General features: G+C 45.1%; 1 protein-coding gene across 1 annotated transcript in view; it reads right to left on the bottom strand.

Annotated features, from left to right (window-relative positions):
• Nucleotides 1–19962, bottom strand: part of TET3 (tet methylcytosine dioxygenase 3) — a 104176-nt gene that overhangs the window by 64247 nt on the left and 19967 nt on the right. The gene's annotated exons all lie outside the window — the stretch shown is intronic.

Here is a 19962-nt window from a genome sequence, read left to right as displayed (position 1 = left end):
ACACACACACACACACACACACACACACACACACACACACACACACGGAGGGAGGGAGGGAGGGAGGGAGGGGGGGGGGGGGGGAGGGAGAAAGTAGGAAAAATCCTACAAGATGAGCGCACTCTGAAGGGGAAAACTGGGTGTGGGTGAGGTAGGGTGAGGAGCCTGAAGTTCCCCGCCCATCAAAAGTTCTCTGTAGCTCGCTGTGCTCCCACCAAGGTCCAAGGTAAAGCCCCACCACGCAGCGCCCGCACGGAAGCCTCCTCCCCTAGCAGCGCCATCCTCCACCGGAGCGACCCGGCAGCTGGCGGGGTGCGTGCTGGGTGGGGGCGGGGAGCCCAGTGCAGGCACCGCCCCCTGATCTGTGGCCAACGCGGCCAGCTCTCCCGACCGAAGCCCCTGCCTCGAGCAGCCGGTGGCGGCCCGGCCAGGGGCCAGCGGGGAGGAAATCGAGCCGACCACATCTGAGGCCTGGCGAAAGGCGCAGCAGCTGCCTCCGAAGCCGCCAGCGCACGAGAACCAGGGCAGGACGAAGAGGCGGCTCCTTGGCCAGACAGCAAAACACACACACACACAAACACACACACACACACACACACACACACGCACACGCACACGCATACACGCACACGCACGCACGCGCCCCTCCAGCAGCCGCTGGGGCCATCGGCCAAGCCACGCAGTGCACGTCCAGACAAGCCCCCATCAACCCCCAGCGAGGCTGGGCACTCCCACAGCTCCACCCACCCGACTGCCCATACCCGGTTCTCACCACCCACCTCCCACCCCCAAGACTAAACGTGGAGGAAATGAGAAAGCAAACCCGCCACCACCACAGTCTGCTGAGCACCAACCCTGACCAACAGCCCCATGCACTTTCCCTAAAGGTACCCCAAAGCGTACAAAACCTACTGGCCCTTCAGGTGTACCAAAGGACAAGGCTGATGATGAGAGCAGCTAACAGTTTTGAAGGTCTCGTGTGAAACCGTGGATTAAGCAAGTACTTTCATGTCCAAATGTAACCTTTTCAAGTCTTCCAACAACCCAACATCCATTTTAGTGGATAAGCAAATAAATGAGGCACAGTTAAGGAACATACTCCAAGGCTCAACGCTGGTGAGAGGCAAAGCCCAATTTAACAGCGCAGGGAAGTGTGCATGCCCCTGGCCAAGTTTCTCATCTATTAGAGAACGAGCTCCCTTATGTGCAGGAGAGTCTCACAATCCATGGATTTCAGCCTCCCTCAGACCCCTGTCAAGTGAGTTTGCCCCCAGTCATTCCTTTCTCAAGGACTCAAGAGGCCTTACATTTTTTCATTCAACAACAACAACAACAACAAAAACTTTAAGCCACCACCCAAAAATCTGGAGGAAAAGTAAATTTTGGCAGAGGGGCCTCCAGCCATCAGTCATTAAGACTGACTTCCCATGGTTGGCTAGGAAATGGAAAGGGGTGGGGGTGGCACTGCCACTTAGAAAAGCCTGGTGATGGGAAATTAGGGAATGCAGCTAAATTCTATTTATCCTAAACCCCTGGGGGAAAAAAAATCACTCAACACATCTCAGTATAAAGTCTCATTTATACTACTTCTTTTTGGTTTCAATGGTAAAAATAAGCAAATAGGTAGATAGGTAAGTAGGCAGATACATGTATCAAAGGCAATAAAGATCCTGCCATCTCGCTCCTAGGAATTCAGGTTTATAAATTTGCACTTCAAAAAATGTTCTCTACACATTAGTGAAAATTGAAAACTCTGGATGAGGGGAACAGTTTGGTACATTACAACACAACTCAATGGAATATTATACAGTCATCAAAAACCATAAAGTATGAACACCAAGGAAATGCTAAAATGGACAGTAAAAATAGAATACCACACTATATGAAGGTTATTACTACAACTATGTAAAACCATGCAGAAAAATGACAAAAGAGGGAAGACAGTCTTTTTAAAAAGCAGAAACAGCTAGAGTGGCCCCATAGAATAATAAAATTTCACCTACTGATGCCATCAGCACATCATAACAATCACAGCTGTCATACATGCATACATATGTATTAATTCACGTATCCTTCCAACAAACGCATGTTGAGTACTTACAACATGAATGCTACTTTTAGGCACCAGGGACGCAGCAGTGAATGAGCAGTCTCTGCCTCATGAACAGAGACTTTTTAGATGTTTGAATTTGTCTTAGATCTCATTCAAAGGAAAGTTCCTTTAGGACAGACCCATACCACTATCTCTAAAATGTGTATGGCAGCATTAATCTATGGTATGCACTCTGTGGCTTTGAATAGGTGATGAAAGCATTGAAAACTGATACTAATTACGAGTTTATCTCTGAATGAAGCTGCCCTTTGTGCAGTTACTGTTAGAATATCACAGCCACTCTAAAACTCATTACAGAGCCAAGGAAAACTCTGGTGGATGACCCAAAAGAATAAAGAGAGGTCCTAAAAATAGAATGATAAGAAAGGTAAAGAAGAGGTTCAACAGAAGACGCTGAGGGTGGTGGAAGAACAGGAGTTTCTGTCCCTGAAAAGTGGAAAGTAAGTAAAAACTAGGAGCTCCCATTTCCCAGAGACAACTACAGTTTACATCTGGTGCCTTTTTTTCCTATGTAACATGTACTTCGTTTATAAAATTGGGATCACTGGGAGCACCTGGGTGGCTCAGTCGGTTAAGCGGCCGACTTCGGCTCAGGTCATGATCTCATGGTCCGTGAGTTCGAGCCCCGCGTCGGGCTCTGTGCTGACTGCTCAGAGCCTGGAGCCTGTTTCAGATTCTGTGCCTCCCTCTCTCTGACCCTCCCCCGTTAATGGTCTCTCTCTCTCTGTCTCAAAAATAAATAAACGTTAAAAAAAATTAAAAAATTAAAATTAAAAAAAATAAAATAAAATTGGGACCACTGAATATATTCGGGGTTTCTAAATTGTTTTTTAATTTCGGTTTTAAATAAATTCGGGGTTTCTTCCCTTACTGTATCATAGGTATTTTCATAGTGTCAACTCTTCTTCAAGAGTTTCACTGCAGACAGCTGCACTGCCTTCCCTGGCACGTTTGTGGGGTACACACACACACGGTGTACGTATATGGCACACACGCAGGGCATACATAGAGCCCCTCAAGTGAATGCCGAGGTTCCCTTGTGTTTTTGTTGCATTCCCATGGCACAGACTGACTACGGGGGTAGTTTCTTTCCTTATCCTCCTGCCTCTGTTTGGGGTTGTGATTCCTCTGAGGACAGGAATGGACAGTTGGCACAAGTCAGGGCTCTGGTCAGCTGAACGGGTAGACGCTACCAGCCCCAAAGGCTGTAGGTAACAACCCTGACAACAAGTAGGATTTAACTCACGTTAGTACAAGCGTTTCATCTCATTTCAGTGACAGTTCACTAGTTATGTCTCTGATCTGCCTTTGGGGAGGAATATTACACAGCCATAAAAAGGAATGATGTCTTGGTACATGGTACAACATAGATGAACCTTGAAAATATCACATTAAGTGAAAGAAGTCAGACACGAAAGGCCACATACTGTATGACTGCATTTACATGAAACGTCCAGATTAGGCAAATCCATAGAGACAAAAAGACTAGTCGTTGCCGGAGAACAAGGATGAGGTAAATGCTACTGAGTAGTTTCTTTTTGAGGTGATGAAAATGTTCTGAAAGAGAAGTGATGGTTGCACAACTCTCAATATACTCAAAACCACTGAATTATACACCTTACATGGTATGTGAATTAAATCGCAATAAAACTGTAATTAAAAAAAAATCTTTTCAAGAAAACCTACATCTCCATTTCTGTAAGAAGCTTCAGGACAAAAGCAGAAACAACATGTGCTCAAGAGAGGATGGCTGAGCTGGTGAGCCCACTGCAAAGGTGAAGGGTAAGGGACAGAGGAATGTCAGGAACCTTAATGGAAACTCTTCTTTGTAACTCTTTCACAAGGATCTGACACTTCCTTTATTTCCCCATTGAGTCACAGTGAAAGTGAAAACAAGGGAGGTCTTAACTCGGGGTGAGTGCTGGTGGTCAGGAGGGGGAGACCACCTTCCACTCCACCACCACACTTAGAAAGGAAAAGCCCTTCAGCACAGCAGGGGCATGGTACCTCCTATGAGGCGCAGAAAGCAGGCTGGTGTGGCCACGAGCTGTGTGCTGAGAAAGAAAGAGATGGCCACTGAAGATGCATAGGAAGGGCCCCCAAAACCAAGAATCACTGACATAAACTCCACTGCTCAGCTGAGCAGTCTTAGGCAACAGTCATGACATATAGGTTGGTTCAAAAGGTCCTTACTGAAGAAGGAGGAAAACAAGAATGAGAAGAAGAAGAAAAATTGGGAAAGGGTATCTGCAAGGGGTTGAGTAAAATTAAAGCAAATAAGACAGAGAATATATATTAAGCAATCAGCATGCCCTTAAAAAGTGTAATGCAAAACACTTTGTTGAAAACACGAATCATGTTTTTAATATCCACAATATAAGAAGGTACTGCTACTGCCAGATAACCTTGCAGTCAACTACCTGCTAAGTGTTCCCCCTGTCATGTGAATGACTGCTCTAGAACCTCCCGGGGAGGAGCTGGGGCAGGTGAGCAGGTGACTTACATCCTCAGGCCCAGCTTCAAGACATATCCCGAGCTCCCACTTCGGCTGGAGATGAACAAGTCCTAGCCACCAACCCCAAAACTGCCAGGGGAGGGAAATTAAAAATCACATCCCCAACCCGAGGGTGTCACTCCTCAGAAAGCAGCTGCCGTGCCCCACCCAAGGCCACAATCCTTGCTCCTCAGCTTGTTCTCAAGGGAAAGGCTGGACCAGTTTTAAAGTCCCTCTGTCTCCCCAGCTATGGCCTTGATCTCTGGCCAACACCGAATCAGCTAGGAAAGGGGTGGGGGTGGGGCGCTGTGGCCTAGCACTACAAAGACAGAGGGGCAAAGCCAAAGGCAGAAGGCGGCAGGTGGCTGATGATAAAGTCCTAGCAGCAAGGTATTCACCTGGAGCTGGGGGGCATGTGAGCAGGACAGCACTTCAGCAGAGATACCAGCTGGCCAGCCCCACTTTTCTAAGATTGTCTTATATAAGCCCTGGATAAGTCATTTTATCTCTAGGCCTCAAATTCCTCATCCACTTTTAAAAAATTCTTTATAAATGTCAGGAAAATCTGAGGATCTGCTCTAGATTGAAGGAGACAAAGAAACCTGAGCACACAGAATATGTGTGACCTGGGTTTGTTTTTTTTCCTACAAAAGGTTGTGACAATGGGGAAAATTTGAACAAAGCCTATAGATTAGTTTATTAATGTTAATGTTAGTGTTTGTAAAGTCTGTAGATCAGGTCTGTAGCAGTAGTGTATCTATGTTAATTTCCTGAGTTTGATCATGGCACTGCAGTTATTTATGTGATTTTAGAAAATTCACATTCGGGACACCTGGCTGGATCATTCGGTAGAACATGTGACTGTTGATCCTGGGGTTGTAAATTCAAACCCCATGTTGGGTGTGGAGATTACTTAAAAAATAAAATCTAAAAAAAACAAGAAGAAGGGGCACCTGGGTGGCTTAGTTGGTTAAGAATCAGATTCTTGATTTCAGCTCAGGTCATTATCTAATGGTTTGTGAGTTCGAGCCCCACACTGGGCTCTGCACTGAGGGCAAGGAGCCTGCTTGGGATTCTTGGGATTCTCCGTCTCCCTCTGTCTCTGCCCCTCCCCTGCCTGCATGCATGCTCTAGCTCTCAAAAATAAATAAATAAACATTAAAAAAGAAAATCCACACTCAAGTAGTTAGAAGTGAAAGGCATCATGTCTGCTACTTACTTTCAAATGGTTCAAATAAAAATTACAGAGAAAAAGAAAACAAAGCAAATGTAGTAAAATGTTAACATTTGGAAATCTGAGTGAAGAGAATTCTTTGTATGATCCTTGCAACTCTTCTGAAACTCTGAAAGTATGCCAAAATTAAAATAGTTTTTAAAAGAATTATGTTACTAGATGATTGCTAAGACTCTTCTAGTTTCTGTAAAAAGGTAACATTCTCCACATTTTACAGACAAGGAACAGGAAACAGGAAGAGGTCAGCTCCTCAGCAGCAGGAGGGCTCTACAACTAGAGTCTCTGACTCAAGTCCTCCCTCCATCCAACCCCCAGATCTTCCTACCAGCAAGGGACAATGAGCCCCAGACACCACCCCAGATACTGGACAAGAACCTCAGAGCATAAGGCAATTAAGAAAGGGGCCACCTGGACAATGTCCGGGAGGCTGTCAAGAGAAGCAGAAAGCTTCGGAAAACAGACCACCCTGCTCTCCTCCCAAGATCCCTTCCCTCCACATGCACAGGGCACAGACAGTTCCTCTCATGCACACCCCACGGCTAACCAGAGGCTTCAGCAACACGAGTGCACAAACTCCACCAGAACACAGCCTGGACAGACAAGCAGGGCAGCCCTCAGCCCCTCTGACGAAAATAACACAACATCTGGAAATCCTGTCCATCTCCTAAATAAATCTAGGGTCAAGGGGGGAAAAAGAAATAAAAATCACAATTACACTGATTTACTATTTATGCTACCTGTATGGGTCATGGTAAGTATGTACATTAACTATCATTAGTATATAAACTGATATGGGTATAAAAATAGAGTGGTTTCTGTGGAAAAAAGTCACAACTGCAGATGTGAAGATTAATGTCAATGAAAACAACTATTAACAGGGAAAAATTCTATATCCTTCTAAAACTGCTTCTATAAATAACTCTTGGTAAATATGAAGGAAATAAGTTAAGGCTCAATCCAAGAAGTTAGAAAATAAAAACTTTAAAAATGTAGGAAAGGAGCACCTGGCTGGCTCAGTCGGAGGAACATGCTGCTTTTGATCTCAGGGTCGTGAGTTTGAGCCCCATGTGGGATGTAGAGATTACTTAAATAAAACTTTAAAAAAATAAAAATAAATAAAAATATAGGAAAAAGGAATCAGTAGACAGAAATAGTTGATTAGAAAACAAAATGTAGTAGTATTTATAAATGGAATCTAAGAGATGGCTCTCCAAAAGGCCATTAAAATAAACAAACTTCTGGCAAAGCGATCATTTGAAAAATAAAAATATAAATAAACAGGGCCGAGTTGCCTGGGTGGCTCAGCTGGTTAAGCGTCTGACTTTGGCTCAGTTCATGATCTCACGGTCCGTGGGTTCAAGCCCCGCATTGGGCTCTGTGCTGATATCTCAGAGCCTGAAGCCTGCTTGGGATTCTGTGTGTGTGTGTGTGTGTGTCTCTCTCTCTCTGACCCTCTGCTGCTTGTGCTCTCTTTCTCTCTCAAAAATAAATAACATCAAAAAAAATTTTTTTAAAATATATATAGGGGTGCCTGGTTGACTCAGTCGGTTAAGCGTTGGACTTTGGCTCAGGTTATCATCTCACAAGCCCCATGTCGGGCTCCATGCTGACAGCTCAAAGCCTGGAGCCTGCTTCAGATTCTGTGCCTCCTTCTCTCTCTGCCCCTCCCCTAGCTCATGAGCACGCTCTCCCTCTCTCTCTCTCTCCAAAATAAACAAACATTAAAAAACATTTTTTAAAAAATATATATAAACAATGTTGGAAATGTGAAAAGGAATATAACTATTATCAGTAAATAAGACATGAAATGCATTACTAAAAGCTTTGAAAATATTAATGAAAGGACAATTTTCTAAGAAGAGGTAGAAGTATTGAAAGTATCAATCACCAGACAAGTAGAAATGTATCAGAGAACTACCTCCCCCCAAAAGGGCACCAGGCCCAGTAGTTATTACATTATTTTTCTAGCTCATAAAAATGGTGATCTCTTTTATTCTTTCATTTAATTCTCCCAGATCCCTATGAGGTAAGCACTATCTCTCTGTTTCACAGAAAAGGAATCCAAGGGCTCAGAGAGGCTAAAGCATTGTCTCTAAGTCACTGAGCCACACGTGGCTAACCTGGGACTCAATCCCACAGCCTGACATTTCTGGGGTAAAGCCCAGAAAATTCTGTGTTCCAAAATGCTCAAGCACCTCTGTGATCAGCCAGGGTTAGAAACTTCTGGGCCCTTGCTACTTCGAGTGTGGTCCAACAAATAGGAGCATCAACCCCACCTGAAAGCTTGTTAGAAATGCAGAATCTCCTCTCTCTCTGGCCCCTCCCTCCCCCACTCAGAAAGAAAGAGAAAGAAAGAAAAAGGAAGGAAGGAAGGAAGAAAGAAAAGAAAAGAAAAGAAAAGAAAAAGAAATGCAGAATCTCAGGCCCCACCCCAGACCTGCTGCATCGGAAAATGCATTGTAAAGAGATTCCCAGGTGATCTGGATGAACATTAAAATGTGAGAAGCACTGGTCTGTCCTATATCCACCTGCGCAATCTCCTTCAATTCCTTTTAAAATCTGCAAAAACAGTGCCTATTCTGTGTAGCACAACCAACAATATCAGTCAATAAATCAACTGACAAACAACCGGAACTAGATTTGGTCGTATAACCATGTACAAAAAAAGTGCGACAAAATAAAACATTAAAAAATTAAAAGAAATGTGTAACATTTATCAAGGTCTGATAAAGACTTAATGCCACTAATATATGAAACTCTTACTAACCCATAACAAAACACCAAAAAATGGGCAAAAGAAATCAAAATATATTCACATAGAAGTGCCAATCCAACTAAACACAGCAATAAGAGATTTCAAATGTTATGCCAATTTTTATACCAATTAAAAAATAAAGGTTTTAAAACAAATATGTATTATTTTGTTGATAATCGGGGGAAAATCAATAAAGACGTTAAAAATTAAAAAAAAAAAGCCATATATATGATTGTTCTAGAAACACCAAAATATTAACAGGAATTCTAAGTGGTAAAATTATAGATGTTTCATTTTCTCCATTTGTTTATCTGAACTTCCTAGTTTTTCTGCAATGAATCTGTATTCTTTGTGACAACAACAAAAATGTTTTACCTATTTCCTAGAGCCTGACTTTATTCTGAAATTTAACAGCTTTTACACTTAGTCTCTCTTGGCTTTTCACGAGCCTTCGAACAATATTTGGCCTCTTCACAAATCAGTCTTACAGGCATGTCCTCTCAATCATCAAGTGCTGGAACCCCAAATAAACAGAGCCTTTTTACATTACTCTGCACCCTGGCAATACTCCAACCCCAGTGGGCACGGGAATCGCCTGTAGGAAGGCGGCTACAGATGCAGACCCCCAAGTCCTACCCTTAGAGATCAACCCTGTGTGTCCACAGAGGGGATATGGACACAGGTGGTCCCCCAACTACCTTTTGAGAAGCCCCCCAGCCTGCCAACAACCCTATGGGAGGGTAAGTGCAAAAAAGGGGAAAGTCTCAACTGGTTTAGAAATTGGGTGAACCGAGGGTCTTACAGGTTGTCAGGCGACAGGGTTCTCTTTCCACCCCTCTCCCTGCCGTGTGCGCACACAGGCTTGACCAGTCAACAGTCAGTGCTTCTGCTCTTTAAAGGGGGCAACAAGTGGGCAGGGGTAGGAAAAGCCTTCTCCAACAGGTGAGCTGAAGCCCTGAGGAGCCCTGCGTCGCAGCCTCCCTGCCAGAATGCGCTCTGCTCTGGGAGAAGGCATTTGGAACGGCTCCACGGGTTCACGAAGGTCCATCTGTCAGAGTTTCTGCTCGGCACCCTAAGAAGGCGGCTCCTCCAGAGCTGGCAAAGATGCAGCCTGGCTGCCACGAGGGACCCTGAGACCTGGCATGGCACTGGCGGGGCCCGTGATGACCTCCTGCAGCCCTGGGGCTGCTCCCCTGCCCTAGGTGGGCAGTAGGAGAGGGAGTAAGGCACGGGTGGGGTGGGGGCCCAGGGAAGTACATCCCCTCCCTCCTGGACCTCTTGGGCATCCCTTGGTTCCACTGTTTCCCAGGGGACTCTGGCAGAAGAGCCAGAGGAAGGGCTGCTCTCAGCTATGCCGCCTGAACATGAGAGAGGAGAATGAGCACAGACCACTGGCTAAATGCGAACCGTTCACCGCTGCTGCAAACACAACCTGGTGACACACTGAACCAGATGCACCACGGCTGTTACTGAGATTGGGAAGCTCACAGCCCACCTCTAATTGGCGTTTCTTTTACATACACAAGCCGAGTTGAGCCCTCCCCCACCTTCTTTTTAGGCAGGGCCAGAGGCAGGAATCTGACAGCAGCAGGGATTCCCACGCCTCCCAGTCTGTAGCCTGGTGCCCCGGGGAAGGAGGTTCACAGGTCCCGGTGGACACAGCCCTTCCTAGGCAGGCAGGCAGCTCCAACTCCATCCTCATTCTTGGGGCAGCAGAGACCAGGGACCAGCTCCTATGGCACAAGTGCCATGGGGTCAGGACAGAGGGGCTTGCGCTGGCCATCTCCATCAAGAGCTAGTGCCTCTCTAGGGGCACCTGAGTGGCTCAGTCAGCTAAGTGTCCGACTCTTGATTTTGGCTCAGGTCATGATCTCACACTTTGTGCGATCGAGCCCCACAGGGGATCTGCACTGACAGCGCAGAGCCTGCTTGAGATTCTGTCGCTCCCTCTCTCTCTGCACCTCCTCCACTCGAGTGTACTCGCATGCACACGTGTGTGCTCTCTCTCTCTCTCAAAAATAAATAAACATTAAAAAAACCTAGCGCCACTCATTCCCCAATTACAAGTAGAAGCTTAAAATGCAAACGTGATGGGAAGGATTAGCACATTGATAGGCTTTACCTAGAAGATATTTGATGGAAGTCTTAGACTCTGGAGAACAGTAGGGCAAAGAAGAAAGATGCCAGCTTCCTCAAGAAAGGAGACCAGGCACACAGAAGTGGAGCCAATTTCACAAGTGGTCTTTATAAGCTCCACTCTCAGCCTCCATGAATCTCCATCCCCAAAGAGCAGCCGCAGGTAAGTCTGTGTTTTATGCTACCTTCAGGTGTCTGGGAACCGAGGAGGCAAGTCTCCCTACTAGTTAGTACTAATGAGAGTTAATGACAAGTGGGCTGTTGGTCTCAGGGTAATTATAAGGTGTGGGTTCACAGGACTCCTCCCTAATGTCTGCCTGTGGGAAAACAGCCCAGGACCTTCTTTTTGCCGTGGGGATCAGGCAGGTGCCCCATCTCTGTTATCCAGCTCACAGCCTCCAGGCTTGCAGCCAGGGCTGCTTTAGATTCTGCTCCTCAGACTGGCCCAGGTTGTCACACTTTGAGGAGGTGAAGCTCATTGCCTCTCTCATCAATTTGGTTCTACAGCCTTCATTAAAAGGATTTACTGCATGCTAGGCTTTGTGCCAGGTACTGGGAAACGAAATCGAGTAAGAAGAGCACCTCACCACAGAAACTCATACGAGGCCCTAAAGTACTGTTGCAGAGGTACCAACTTCGTGCATGGGGAATGGGGTAATGAGGGAATGAGGGGCTGCTGGCGCCCAGGGAGTGGGAGTGTTAGGGACCGTATCACAGAGCAGGGGACAAAAACCAGAACATTTCCACTATGTAATGTGTAACACAGGGGCACCTGGCTGGCTCAGTCGGAGGAGCATGCGACTCTTGATCTCAGGAATGTGAGTTCAAGCCCCATGCTGGGAGTAGAGATTACTTAACTAAATAAAAAAATTTTTAAGAGTGTAATAGAAAAAGTCTCATTCAGTACAGCAATAACAAGACCTACAACATCCTAGAAATGAACCTAATGAGAAGTGTGTAAGAGCCAAAACTTTAAAACTCGGGTGGACACACAAAAAAGACTAGAATAGATGGAAAGATATAATTCCCATTTCCTGGATACAAAGACTCATTGTAAAGCTCTCCACTCTCCCCCAAATAACCTATAAATTCCATGTAATTCCAACAGAAAAATCACATTTTTCACAGAACTTGACAAGTTGTTTATAAACTTACTTGGAAAAGGAAATACAAAAGAAAAGCCAAAAAAAAAGTGGAAAAAATGAGTTTTGGTTTTTTTTTAACCCAACTGTTATATAAAAACTGCAGTAAGTAAGACAATAAAATACTGACATAGAATCAGACAAATACTTCAATGGAACTGAAGAGAGGCCCATGAGTGTGTAAGGTAGAATTATAAACCATTTGGGAAACTGTAAATATTCAATGAATAAGTTAGAGATAATAGGCTTTCTATCTGAGAAAAATTCAATCCCTATCTTAAATCATATACAAAAATTAATCTTGAACAAGTGACCAAAAAAACATATGTACAAATAGGTAAATTACCACATCATTTATAATTGCAAAAAAATGGAACTGTACATGTCCACCAATAGGAGTCAATTTAATTACAACCAACCTGTAAAATGAAAGATTCCACAGCCTCTTAAAAGGCTAAAAGAGACATACTGCCATGGAAGGACATCCTTCCATGGTAAAGTAGTAAGCTCAGATACTCATTCTAAAGTCTAGAAAGATATGTATGAATTATTAATAGAGATTACAATAGGATGGAGGAGAAATAGCAATCTTCAGTTTCTAATTTATATACTTTTATATTATTTGAGTTCATTAAATGGGCATATATTACTTTTACCTAAAGTCCAAAAGTTTATTTTCGATTTGGGAAAAAAAAGGAGTAATATTACTACTGGTTTCTAGGTCGAACTCCATTCCTTCTCTATTCCCAGGCCTTTACTGTTCTCCATGGAGTCAAGATAAAGGGTAAGAAAATCTATCCCCCAAGGTGTTGCACAGTCTCCCTTGAGTGTAACCGCTGGGCCAAATCATTTCTCTGCTGGCTTCAACAAGTTCAGGCTGAGGTACAGAGGGCTCCCCACCACACCAGACCCAGGTGGACGTGGAGAGGGGAGGTATGCCTTCCCAGTTGGGATCACTGTTGCCCTACACCCTGAGCTCTTGGGGGGAATACAGAAATGGAGTTTCAGTGGAGCACTGGAGAGTGTCCTCAAGAGATGCCCACGCTGTTTTTCCTAGCACTATGAATCCCTCTTTTACCCTACTGTCCTCTCCATCCTAGTGCAGTTTTCACAGCCTCAGGACATCAACTGGGCCATATCTTCCAGAAGTGCATGAAAGAGGGACAGAGCAAGACTTGAACCTGCAGCCTAGGCCAGCTCAGCTAGGCCAGGAGTTTGGGTCAAAGTTCTATCTTCCTCCCCGAACACCTCACTGTCCTTAGCTTCTAGCTTCATCTTCTCTGATGCTAATGCAAGAGGCTTTTCTAAATACTACTAAAACTTCTATACGGGCCTAGGATATGCTCTGGTCCCAGGCAGTAAGTTCAAATTGGCTTTGCTTAGGTTAAAAAAATTTTTTTTCCTACAGGTCTGGCTGCTAAGCTGGTAAACTATTATTACTAGGTGCCCAGTAATGGAGACAAAGCCCCTGCAAGTAATCAAGTGCATTGTCTGGCCCTGCCATTGTTCCATGTACAGTGATGCTCCCTTGTTGGAAGGAAAGGGAGCCAGGCTGCATCAGGACTTGGTGTTCTCACACTGGGTGTGCCATCAGCATCTCCCCAAGAGCACTAGCACACATGAAATATAAAAACCTGCAGAAAAGGCCAGTAGAACTTAGAGGAAAAAGTCATATTTTTAAATGTGTCTGTGATTTAAAAAAAAAAAAAAGTAGAAAAAATAGAGCCTCTTACAGATCCAGCGGAGAACCTAAAAAAAGCACATACCAAATAAACCTAAGGAAAAGAAGACAACAAAGGCCAAAGCAGAAAGTCATCCTTTAGAAAACCAGAAAGTATAAGTGACAGATGTGCTTTTAAATTACATACAACACTTACAAAGCTAAGAAAGAAAAGAGAAAATATACAACGTTAGAAATTAAGAAAGCAAAAAAAAAAAAAAAATCACACTGAGGGAACTGAAAAGCAACATTGCATACACATTATGCTATTAAATTTGAAAATATTTCACTTTCATGGAAAACACAAAGTGAACGTTTTATACCAATAGCCATGGCAAGGGGTGGGGGGTCACAAAGATGCAAAGACCCACCCTTCAAAAAAGGTACCAGGCTCAGATGGTTTCATCAAATCCTTAAGGAATGAAATTACTATTTAAACTGTATTATTTAAATGGTTCTAGAGCACAAAGAGAAAGTTTCACAATCCATTATATGAAGTTGTTATTACTCTAATACCACCATCTGACAATGAAAACACGAAAGGTAAATTATAGGTCAATCTCATTCACAAAAACAAATGCAAAACTTCCACACTGATAAATCAAATCAAGCAGCATGCTAAAATAAATACCCCATTACCAAGTATGGATTATTCAAGGAATGTAAAAATTGTGCAGTATTAAGAAATGCGTTAACACAATTCATCCTATTAACAGGCAAAGGAGAAATATTTCACCTTCAAACTATGTTCAATATATTTGATGAAATGAAACATCCACTACTAATAGGGGAAAACTTCTTAAAATGGAATGAGAGAGGAGTTGACACAAAGACCTCAAACAATCAGCAATACCACGCTTTATGGGTAACACACTACAGACATTCACATTAGAGTGAAAAGGGGAAAAAAAAAATCACTAAGGATCACAATGGCCTCTGCTCACTAAATATTTGCCAAATGAATTTAACATGGAAGGACAGTCTTAGGAGCGAGGCAGTAGTCTACTGACAATGGGATCAGCTCTGAAGTCAGACATCCCTGGCCTCAATTTCAGCTCTACCCCCTCGGGAAACCTCAGTCCTCGGTCACACTACTGGCCTGAATCTCAGTTTTCTTATCTGAAAGTTGGAGCTACTACCACCTGCCTCAGAGTTGTCCCCAAGACTGAAAACTTTGCCCCATGCACCACACACATGATAAGCACTCAACAGACAGCATTACAGCTAGTTATTAACATAAAGTGGGCAATAATGCAGTAGGACTCCATTTTTATAAACAACACAAAACAGTAGTTCACTCTTGAACAATTTGAGGTTAGGGGCACTGACCCCCATGCAGTTGAAAATCTGCATATGGCTTCTGACTCCCCAAAAAGTGAACTACTAATAGCCTACTGTGGACAGGAAGCCTTACTGATAACATAAACACTTGATTACCACGTAGTTTATATGTTATATATATGATATACCATGCACTTGTAATAAAGCTGGAGAAAACATTATTACGAAAATCATAAGGAGGGGCCCCGGGTGGCTCAGTCGGTTAAGCATCCGAATTCAGCTCAGGTCATGATCTCATGGTTCATGAGTCTGAGCCTCACACTGGGCTCTGTGCTGACAGCACAGAGGATCCTCTGTCCCCCTCTCGCTGCCCCTCCCCCTGCTCATGTGCTCCCTCTCAAAAATAAACATTAAAAAAAAGAAAATCATAAGGAAAACACATTTACAGTACCATGCTGTACTTACTGGGGAAAAAAACATATAAGTCCACATATAAGTGGACCCACACAGTTCAAACCCATCTTGTTCAAGGGTCAGCTATGTGCACAAAGTCTGGAGGAACACTAGTTAACAGCGGTTAACTGGGTTGTGAAATTATGGGCAAATTCCCCTCCTGTCTATTGTCTTTCTTTTTTTTTTTTTTTTTTAATTTTTGATGTTTACTTATTTATTTTGAAAGAGAGCACACGTGAGCACACATGCCCATGAGTTGGGGAGAAGCAGAGAAAGAGAGGGAGAGAATTCCAAGCAGGCTCCACGTTCAGTGCAGAGCCTGAGGCAGGGCTTGATCCCATGTCCCATGAGATTATGACCTGGGCCAAAATCAAGGATCGCTTAACCAATTGAACCACCCAGGTGCCCCATGCCTATTTCTATTTTCTAATTTCTCCAAAGAACATGTATTATCTGTAAAACAAAAAAGAGAGAACAAAAAGCCAAACAACGATAACAGATTTTTGGATTTAGCCAAGATTAAGGACTGGCAAGCCTAAAGGCTAAGGTGGAAAAGGAACTAAAGTTGATAGGGGAGTAACACAGGGGAGGGGCTGGCAGGCTTCCTCTGCCCTGGGTCCTATCATCAGGAAACCCGCTCGGTTTCAGGAGCACCCACACAGGCATGGAACGATGCTCCTGGCAGAGGATGAGCTGAAGCCCTCCAGGCCCAAGGCCAGCACACCGCTCTGTACCATGCATATCCTGACCTGACTTTGCGCAACGACACAGAAATTCTGGGTGGTGGGAATGGAGTGAAAGTACTCATTTCTTAAGCCAGATGCTGGTTTTACAGGTGTGTTTACCTTGTGAAAATTCACCAAACTGCATACAGCGTGTACCCTTTCATGTGTATGCTATACTTCAATAAATTTTTTTTTTCATTAAAAACTGAGAGGAGAATACTCTGTTTCTATCATCTGCCACAGAGACTCCCTCTTAAATTCTGGTTTTAATAAATATGAACTCATGGATCAGTTTCATGGAACAGAACATTTAATCCAGTATTTTGTCTGACATGTCTCGTCTTAATCTTTCCAGACTCTATTGATTACTACTAAAATTAGCAATGAACAAGAAAAAAATTCTGGGGCAGTATGGGAGACACAAGAAAAGCCAAACAGGATGAGGGCAGTGGCTTTCACCCTGGACACACATTTGAATCACCTGAGAAGTCCTGAAAAATGCTGGTGCCTGGGCTCTCCTCCACACTAATCACATCAGACTCTCAGGGGTTGGGGTCCAGGCATTGATACTTCCTTTTTTTAAAGTTCCCCTGATGATTCTAATATGCAGTAGTGCTGAGAAACACTAAACTAGCTGAACCAGAGGGACTGGACACTCTCTCAGCAAGTTTAAGCGTGGTCCCTGTCTGTCCTGGTGGAGGCTATGAGGGGAGTGGGAGCAAGTGTTTAGGGGCTGAAGTGCCCTGGCGCCCTCCCAGGTCCTCCTCCATGTCCCAGTTCCCCCAGACCTCAGATAGAGACCAGTGGGGAACAATGCCCCCATGTGAAGGAGGCAGCCTCTGAAGAGTGGGGGAGGAGCTTCCCAAGGGTTGGACACAGAACCCTGGGTTCTGGCCCCCAGCCGAGTGTTCAGAGGGCTCTGGACCACTTGCCAGTACAGCCCCAAGACATGTACCACTGCAACCACACAACCCCAGAGCTAAGCCCTAACTACTACCCAGGGTCCAAATGACACCACTGGGAACCCACAGCTGGAAAACAGGAAACCGAGGAAAAATAACAATTAGAAGAAAGGCCACAGGGCAGAGGTCAGCATATAGCTCAACCATCACATAGGACCTGGCTCTGGGACAAGTGGCAGGGCCAATGAGGAGGGGATGCCCCAGGGCCAACCTGCCCAGAGTTTCCAACACTAACCTCTGGGGCCCCCATATCACCCTCATGTTGCAAGCACCCTACCTAAATGTGTGAGAGGAACACACATGTCTGACCCTAGCAGACAGCTATCTTGGCCCAGCAGACCCACAGCATTTTATAAGCTCCTAGATAAAACCATGATGTAAGGAGTCCCTGGCCCATACCACACTAAGCAGCCCCTCAAAGGACCTCTCTTCTCAGTCTAGAACTTAGGGATGAGCTCAAACCACAAAGAGCGAGACTGGGGGTGGGCTGAAGCCATGAACAGTGTTCTAGGATGGAGAACACAGCAGGGGAAGAGAAAGGGATGTGTTGCACCAAGAAGAACAGAATGGGCATCTCCAGGGCACAGCCTCCCCCATTCCACTGAAAATCCATCTCTGTGTGCCCACGAGACCTCAGGGTGTAGGGCGACAAAGATTCCACTTGGGAAGGGAGTCTCTCCTCTCTGAGTCCAGCAGAGCCTGGTGGTCAGAGGGAGCTCCATGTACCCAGCCTGAACTTGTTCAAGTGAGCAGAGAAATGATTTGGCCCAGGAGACCTGGGCCTTGTCCCACACTCAAGGACGAAGGTAGAGCAGAGAGTCTGTCTGGGGATGCAGAGAAGACTCTCAGCCCAGCACCATTCCAGGGTCTCTGCCTCTGGCAGAGTTACTAACCACACCCCCCCCCCCCCAGTTCTTCCACCTTATGCAGAGAAGCCAGCAGGAATCAGGGATGGAAACTTCCTAAGGTATAGGACAGTGGATGGGCAGAAACAGCTCCTTCTGTCTAGCAGGGCTGGGAACCAAGGCCCACAGGCTAAAAGAGCAGAGAAGAACGTTGGGAAGGGGACATGGGTGCATGCTGAAGAAGATGCAAAGCAGGAAAACTCAGTCAACAGGGCAGAGAGTTTAGGAGCTCACTGTCAGGGACAAGTTGCAAACCCTTTCAATGTCTTTGTTCCCCTGGCAAAGCCCATGAGGTTAGGATTACATGTGAAAAATGCTTGGAGGCGGGGTTGAGAAATCCAATTACTTAAGCACCAAGGGCATAAGAGTTCCAGGCCACAGAGGTAACCAGGATTTGCTCAGACCCTAATCTTAGTGTCCTTAGGATGTTTGCCTCTTAAGGAATATTTCTGTGGCAAGACAGTGTTCCCTATACTTAGCCCCTGCCCGCACTTTCCTCTAGGATGAGGCAGCCAGGGTAGTAGGAAATCAATTAAAAAATTTTTTTTGTCTAGTCTTCAGCATCCTAAATGAAGAGGCCAAACATCCTCAGCAGAGAAATAAAACAAACTTTGCAGAGCATGCAGGGGGGAGATGGGATAAACTAGGAGGGAGAGACCCAAACTCATGCAATCAAAAATGCTGGGATGTCTGTCCTTATAGGAAATCAGGGCAGAATTTGTGATCAGCCCTCAGATGAAAAGGGCTCCACTTCTGGATGACTGGGAGCCACCACATGGAAAAAGCTCAAAAGGCAAGGTGCCTTGCCTGAAGCGATGCACCTTTAGTGTCTCGCAGGGCACAAGTCAGCTCTGGCATCTACAGGAAACCTGGCCTCCCCTTAACCATTCTCTTCCTTCGAGGCATGGAGTACAGGCACACATGCACGCACACACTCTTGCCCCTTCAGGGGGCTCCACAGGTTCTGACACTTCTCCATCAGAATCTGAGACGTGCAGAGAAGAAAGGGCAAACAGGAAGCATCCTTATCTACAGAAGCTGGAGAGGCAAGTAAATCTTTCGAGGTACTCAGGAAGAATCTCTGGGATAGCAAGATCTTTATTCTTCCAAGAATCCTCCAGATGAACAGTACTGAAAAGAGGGGAAGTCATGTCCAGAAAGGAGTCGGGGGAGAGGGTCAAAACAGAGACCCTCTGCTCTCTCAGAAGCAAAGTTGAGAAGTAATGCAGTTCAGGGTATGGCCCATAAACTGTTTATCACTAGTCCACAACTCCTAAAGCCATCATAGCGATATGAACCTGCTGCAACATGCAAGAGCATGTCCACTGGACACACCCCATCCAGTGGCTCACAGACCAACCTGAATGGTGAACTCCCAAGGTGAGCCATGCCTGGCACAAGCTGCAAACTCCTTGTACAAAGTAGGACCATGTTTCCATGTGCAACATTTTGGGTGTTAAGAGAAAAAGAAAACTGGCACTTTGTGCCACATTGAGTTTGAGAAAAACTAACTTGGGTAACCCCTTCATTTCATAAAGGAAATGGAAGTCCAAGGATACTAAGTGCCCCCAAGCTAAATGACAGCACCCAGACACCGGAGCAGCGTTGGGAAGAGAGAGGAGAAGAAACCAGACAACTGTACTTCTAAGCTTCCTCTTCGCAGCCAGTGGTCTCCATGGGAACCCCAATGCAGGAAGGGCTGCAAGACCCACACATTCCCACTGAGTAGGGGGCAATTCAGGGTTCAAGGCAGAATGTGCAGACACAGTATTTCAATTCTGCTTTACCTGAATCTCAAACCCAACACATCCATACCCAACACTTTCCTTTCAAAACTAAGCTTTCTTCCCAGCTGTTCAATTCCTGACCCCACTACCCTAATAATCTGTAAGCACCAGATCCCGGAAACACTAACTTACTGAAAACAAGGCTGGTGTGTGGATTCTTCCTGCACAGTCCCTTGAGGTCCACCGAGCCAGTATGAAAGCAAACATACAGAGCTAGGAGCTAGGCACAGCTCGGGGTGAAGGGGTTGGTCAGCC

The sequence above is a fragment of the Panthera uncia genome (genome assembly GCF_023721935.1).
Source record: "Panthera uncia isolate 11264 chromosome A3 unlocalized genomic scaffold, Puncia_PCG_1.0 HiC_scaffold_11, whole genome shotgun sequence".
NCBI lineage: Eukaryota > Metazoa > Chordata > Mammalia > Carnivora > Felidae > Panthera > Panthera uncia.
This window is presented reverse-complemented; position numbering and strand designations above follow the sequence as displayed.